A 6171-nucleotide genomic window follows, 5' to 3' on the forward strand; every position below is an offset into this window, starting at 1 on the left:
TCACTCGGTCCGGGGTGACGGCGCTTCGCTCCACGGCCTGGACCCTCCGGAGCGAGCGGTGGCTACTCTCCTGCTAGCGTGCCCGAGGATCGATAACGTGATGGCCCCCCCGCCCTGAACGGAGCCTGCAGCCAGCCAGCAGCAAGTCCGGGCGAAGCCCACCCAGCGCCCCGTAGCTAGGCTAACGCTAGCCCGATTAGCCACCCTAATACCTAATCCGATCCTGGCCGGCGTCTTGAACCCGACTTTTGTTTTTTGAAAGAGCCGGTCTGGAAGTCCGGTCCCCGCGCTTTCCTCTCCGGTAGACACGGTGTGAGAAAGGAGCGCACCTCCCGAGCTGCAGCGGCACAAAGAGCACTATCTCCGGGTCGGCTCCGCGTCGAGCCGGGCCAGCAGCGGGAGTGAAGGGGAGAGCCCACGTGATCCTGGACTTCTGCAGAGTCTCGCGAGAACTGCGCGGTCACCGCCCACAGACAGAACCCCGCCTTTAATTAACACGTCACATGAACTACGCCACTCAGCGTCTCGCTACGATCCTTACCGGCGTTCTTCAGGCGGCGCCGTGCCGCGTGTCAATAAATGGCTGCTTTATCGATACACGCACCGTTTATCAGCTTCTCCCAGCATTCCTCAGGAAATTGATCCCATTGCTCTCTCAAAGGCATTTTGCTTTAAATATTGTACAAATAAAACTCACCGTGAAAAGCTATGCTTTTTGTATAATTGTTGTTTATTTATAAATTGTGTCATATTGCGTTGTATTATTGATACAGTTTAAATAATCAGATAAGTATGATTAGCATGTGTTTCATAAGACACCGATTAGTTTAACCCGAACTGTCAGATGGACAGAACGATGTATAATGCTTCAATATTTCACCGTCATTTATGAGCAGTTTTTACTTTGTTGCTTTGGAAGTGTCTCCTAACCGGAACATGCGTCATGTTCATGGCTATTATAAGCAGCTCCAGTGGGCAGCAGCGGGACGGACGGACGGGTGGGAGAGCTTCGTGAAGGACACGGGAGCAGCACAAGGGCCCCTCGGTGAAGGACACGGGAGCAGCACAAGGGCCCCTCGGTGAAGGACACGGGAGCAGCACAAGGGCCCCTCGGTGAAGGACACGGAAGCAGCACAAGGGCCCCTCGGTGAAGGACACGGGAGCAGCACAAGGGCCCCTCGGTGAAGGACACGGGAGCAGCACAAGGGCCCTCGCTAAACCCAGAATCTGAAGGATTAACTCACTGCGTGTAAGTGAACCGAGAATAACCCAGATTACAGGTGTGCGTCTGCTAGGCCGCTTTCACAGCATGAGCTGCAGGCTGATCCTGGGTCAGCCCGAATACGCCCCACTAGGACAGGACATGTAAGGTTCTAGCTGTGACCCCCCCCTGGAGCTCCTGGGGGTGTCTGGTGACAGGGTGAGCTGCCTCACTGGAATATATTTAAACCTCAGCTGTTACTCCATTCTTCATGGGTTCGGGTCCCAGCATGGTGAGAATGAGCAGAGGCTCCGGCTGTTGCATCGACTCAATGGGAACTAGAGAGACAATCAGAGACTGCAGACCCCGCCTCCAAAAGACTATTGGATCTAGTGAGACAGTAAACAGGGCTTCCGGATCAGAGGGGCCAAACCTGCTCTAGCTTGCTGCTCCGGAACGTACTACAAGACTCCTTCTGGACTCTTTTTCCCATCATGCCATTCGTTTCCCTCCCTCTTAAAGTGACAGTTTACAGCACAGGCACAATTCCAGATGTAAAAATACGATGTTAACTATTCAGCTGCTTCTGGGCCCTTTTGATTTAGTCTGATCGTAACCAGGTCTCCACCTCCCAGTGTGGACTGGGAGGTGGAGACGGTCCCCATGTCCCAGTGTGGACTGGCAGGTGGAGACGGTCCCCACGTCCCAGTGTGGACTGGGAGGTTTTACCGCTGAACTGCTTCTGGGAGATCTTACGCTACGTTTGGACACATGAGTGACATTTCCTGTTTTCCTGAATACTCTGATCAGGTGATTGGTTTCCATGATTGAATCAATACCAAACACACAATGATGCTGTACATAAAGGCTCATTTATGGGATGGACGTTTCCAGGGCGACAGATGTTTCTGAGTGAACGTCTAAGGTCCTTCAGCGAGAAGCATCCCCTATCTCCTGCCAGCCGTTCCGTGCACTAACCCTGTGCTCCCTCCTCTACAGAGCATGGACCTCCCCCTGGTGATGCTGTTGCCCCTGCTCGTCGTCATGGCAGCAGGAGTGTACTACATCTACAATGAGGTCATGCAATTCATGTCCAAGTCCTTGGTGCGAAACAAAGTGGTGGTGATCACAGATGCTGCGTCTGCCATGGGGACTGGTAAATGCTGCTCCGGCTCCGCCCCTCTTACATCGCCATGGTGATGCAGTTCAGGTCTTCAGTAGGCAGAAATGAATGTTATAACGAGACACAACAATCAGCGATGCCAACAGAAGACCTGAAACCTGATCCGATCTTGAGTTGTTGCTGGTCAGGACGGGTCAATCTCTAAATCTGAATAACGAAAGGAAGGCTAATTTGCTGTTTTGTCCTCCCTCTTCAGAGTGTGCCCGTCTCTTCCATAAGGGCGGCGCCAGACTCATCCTGTGTGGGACGAGCTGGGATCAGCTGGAGTCTTTGTACGACTCTCTGACAAACGATGCTGACCCCAGAGAGGTGAGGACATTACTCAGGTCAAACGAAACCCGATGCTCTGTGTCAAAACCCCGCCCAGAAGACGCTGCTGTCTCCCGTCTCCTGTCTGCTGTCTCCCATCTCCTGTCTCCCATCTGCTGTCTCCCGTCTCCCATCTCCCGTCTCCCGTCTGCTGTCTCCCGTCTCCTGTCTCCCGTCTCCCGTCTGCTGTCTCCCGTCTCCCGTCTCCCGTCTGCTGTCTCCCGTCTCCTGTCTCCCGTCTCCTGTCTCCTGTCTGCTGTCTCCCGTCTCCTGTCTCCCGTCTCCCGTCTCCTGTCTGCTGTCTTCCGTCTGCCGTCTGCTGGTTCCCGTCTCCTGTCTGCTGTCTCCCATCTCCTGTCTGCCGTCTCCTGTCTCCTGTCTCCCATCTGCTGTCTCCCGTCTCCCATCTCCCGTCGGCTGTCTCCCGTCTCTTGTCTGTTGTCTGCTGTCTCCTGTCTCCTGTCTCCCGTCTCCTGTCTGCTGTCTCCCATCTCCTGTCTGCCGTCTCCCGTCTCCTGTCTCCTGTCTCCCATCTGCTGTTTCCCGTCTCCCATCTCCCGTCGGCTGTCTCCCGTCTCCTGTCTGCTGTCTCCTGTCTGCTGTCTCCTGTCTCCCGTCTGCCGTCTCCCGTCTGCCGTCTCCTGTCTCCCGTCTCCCGTCTCCTGTCTCCCGTCTGCCATCTGCTGTCTCCCGTCTCTCGTCTGCCGTCTGCTGTCTCCCGTCTCCCGTCTCCTGTCTGCTGTCTCCCATCTCCTGTCTGCCGTCTCCCGTCTCCTGTCTCCCATCTCCCATCTCCCGTCTCCCGTCTCCTGTTTCCCGTCGGCTGTCTCCCGTCTCCTGTCTGCTGTCTCCTGTCTCCCGTCTCCCGTCTCCTGTCTGCTGTCTCCCATCTCCTGTCTGCCGTCTCCCGTCTCCTGTCTCCAGTCTCCTGTCTCCTGTTTGCTGTCTCCCGTCTCCTGTCTCCCGTCGCCTGTCTCCTGTCTGCTGTCTCCTGTCTCCCGTCTCCCGTTTCCTGTCTGCCGTTTGCGTCTCCCGTCTCCTGTCTGCCGTCTGCCGTCTGCTGTCTCCCATCTCCTGTCTCCCATCTTCCGTCTCCTGTCTGTTGTCTCCCGTCTCCTGTCTCCCATCTCCTGTCTCCCATCTCCTGTCTTCTGTCTCCCGTCTTCCATCTCCTGTCTCCTGTCTGCTGTCTCCCGTCTCCTGTCTCCCATCTCCTGTCTCCTGTCTCCCGTCTCTCGTCTCCTGTCTGCGGTCTCCCGTCTCCTGTCTGCCGTCTCCCATCTCCCGTCTCCTGTTTCCCGTCTCCTGTGTCCTGTCTCCCGTTTCCTGTCTCCTGTCTGCTGTCTCCCGTCTCCCGTCTCCTGTCTGCCGTCTGCCATCTCCTGTCTCCCGTCTGCTGTCTTCTGTCTCCTGTCTCCCATTTGCTGTCTCCCATCTCCTGTCTCCCGTCTGCTGTCTCCTGTCTGCCATCTCCTGTCTCCCGTCTCCTGTCTGCTGTCTCCCGTCTGCTGTCTCCTGTCTGCTGTCTTCCGTCTCCTGTCTCCCATTTGCTGTCTCCCATCTCCTGTCTCCCGTCTGCTGTCTCCTGTCTCCCGTCTCCTGTCTCCCGTCTGCTGTCTCCTGTCTGCTGTGTCCTGTGTCCTGTCTCCTGTCTCCTGTCTGCTGTCTCCTGTCTGCTGACTCCCATCTCCTGTCTCCCGTCTGCTGTCTCCCGTCTCCTGTCTGCTGTCTCCTGTCTCCTGTCTCCTGTCTGCTGTCTTCTGTCTGCTGACTCCCATCTCCTGTCTCCCGTCTCCCGTCTGCTGTCTCCCGTCTCCTGTCTGCTGTCTCCTGTCTCCTGTCTGCTGTCTCCTGTCTCCCGTCTCCTTTTTCTGTCTCCCATCTCCTGTCTCCCGTCTCCCGTCTCCTGTCTGCTGTCTCCTGTCTCCCGTCTCCTGTCTCCTGTCTCCCGTCTCCTGTCTCCTGTCTCCTGTCTCCCATTTCCCATCTCCTGTTTGCTGTCTCCCGTCTCCCGTCTGCCGTCTCCCATCTCCTGTCTCCCGTCTTCCATCTCCTGTCTGCTGTCTCCCGTCTCCTGTCTGCTGTCTGCTGTCCGCTGTCTCCTGTCTCCCGTCTTCCGTCTCCTGTCTCCTGTCTCCTGTCTCCTGTCTCCCGTCTCCTGTCTGCTGTCTGCTGTCCGCTGTCTCCTGTCTCCCGTCTTCCGTCTCCTGTCTCCTGTCTGCTGTCTCCTGTCTGCCGTCTCCCATCTCCCGTCTCCTGTTTCCCGTCTCCTGTCTCGTGTGTCCTGTCTCCCATCTCCTGTCTCCCGTCTCCTGTCTGCTGTCTCCCGTCTCCTGTCTCCTGTCTGCTGTCTTCCGTCTCCTGTCTCCCATTTGCTGTCTCCTGTCTCCCGTCTGCCGTCTGCCATCTCCTGTCTCCCGTCTCCTGTCTCCCGTCTCCCGTCTGCTGTCTCCCGTCTCCTGTCTCCTGTCTGCTGTCTTCCGTCTCCTGTCTCCCATTTGCTGTCTCCTGTCTCCCGTCTCCCATCTCCTGTTTCCCGTCTCCTGTCTGCTGTCTCCCGTCACCTGTCTGCTGTCTCCCATCTCCTGTCTCCCGTCTGCTGTCTCCCGTCTGCTGACTCCCATCTCCTGTCTCCCGTCTTCCGTCTGCTGTCTCCCGTCTCCTGTCTGCTGTCTCCCGTCTCCTGTCTGCTGTCTGCTGTCCGCTGTCTCCTGTCTCCCGTCTTCCGTCTCCTGTCTCCTGTCTCCCGTCTCCTGTCTGCTGTCTGCTGTCCGCTGTCTCCTGTCTCCCGTCTTCCGTCTCCTGTCTGCTGTCTCCTGTCTGCCGTCTCCCATCTCCCGTCTCCTGTTTCCCGTCTCCTGTCTCGTGTGTCCTGTCTCCCATCTCCTGTCTCCCGTCTCCTGTCTGCTGTCTCCCGTCTCCTGTCTCCTGTCTGCTGTCTTCCGTCTCCTGTCTCCCATTTGCTGTCTCCTGTCTCCCGTCTGCCGTCTGCCATCTCCTGTCTCCCGTCTCCTGTCTCCCGTCTCCCGTCTGCTGTCTCCCGTCTCCTGTCTCCTGTCTGCTGTCTTCCGTCTCCTGTCTCCCATTTGCTGTCTCCTGTCTCCCGTCTCCCGTCTCCCATCTCCTGTTTCCCGTCTCCTGTCTGCTGTCTCCCGTCACCTGTCTGCTGTCTCCCATCTCCTGTCTCCCGTCTGCTGTCTCCCGTCTGCTGACTCCCATCTCCTGTCTCCCGTCTTCCGTCTGCTGTCTCCCGTCTCCTGTCTGCTGTCTCCCGTCTCCTGTTTGCTGTCTGCTGTCCGCTGTCTCCTGTCTCCCGTCTTCCGTCTCCTGTCTCCTGTCTCCCGTCTCCTGTCTGCTGTCTCCTGTCTTCTGTCTGCTGTCTCATGTCTCCTGTCTCCTGTCTGATGTCTTCTGTCTCCTGTCTCCCGTCTCCTCCTGTCTCCCGTCTGCTGTCTCCCGTCTGCTGACTCCCATCTCC

General features: G+C 57.3%; 1 long non-coding RNA gene across 1 annotated transcript; it reads left to right on the forward strand.

Moving 5' to 3' along the window:
- The first annotated feature begins 1001 nt into the window (after positions 1–1001).
- On the forward strand, positions 1002–2693 carry LOC137916654 (uncharacterized). The gene is made up of 3 exons (XR_011106525.1): positions 1002–1249; positions 2201–2357; positions 2581–2693. It is a non-coding gene; the product is annotated as an uncharacterized lncRNA (long non-coding RNA).
- Positions 2694–6171: the final 3478 nt, after the last annotated feature.

Source organism: Brachionichthys hirsutus, unplaced genomic scaffold, assembly GCF_040956055.1.
Source record: "Brachionichthys hirsutus isolate HB-005 unplaced genomic scaffold, CSIRO-AGI_Bhir_v1 contig_1132, whole genome shotgun sequence".
NCBI classification, from domain to species: domain Eukaryota; kingdom Metazoa; phylum Chordata; class Actinopteri; order Lophiiformes; family Brachionichthyidae; genus Brachionichthys; species Brachionichthys hirsutus.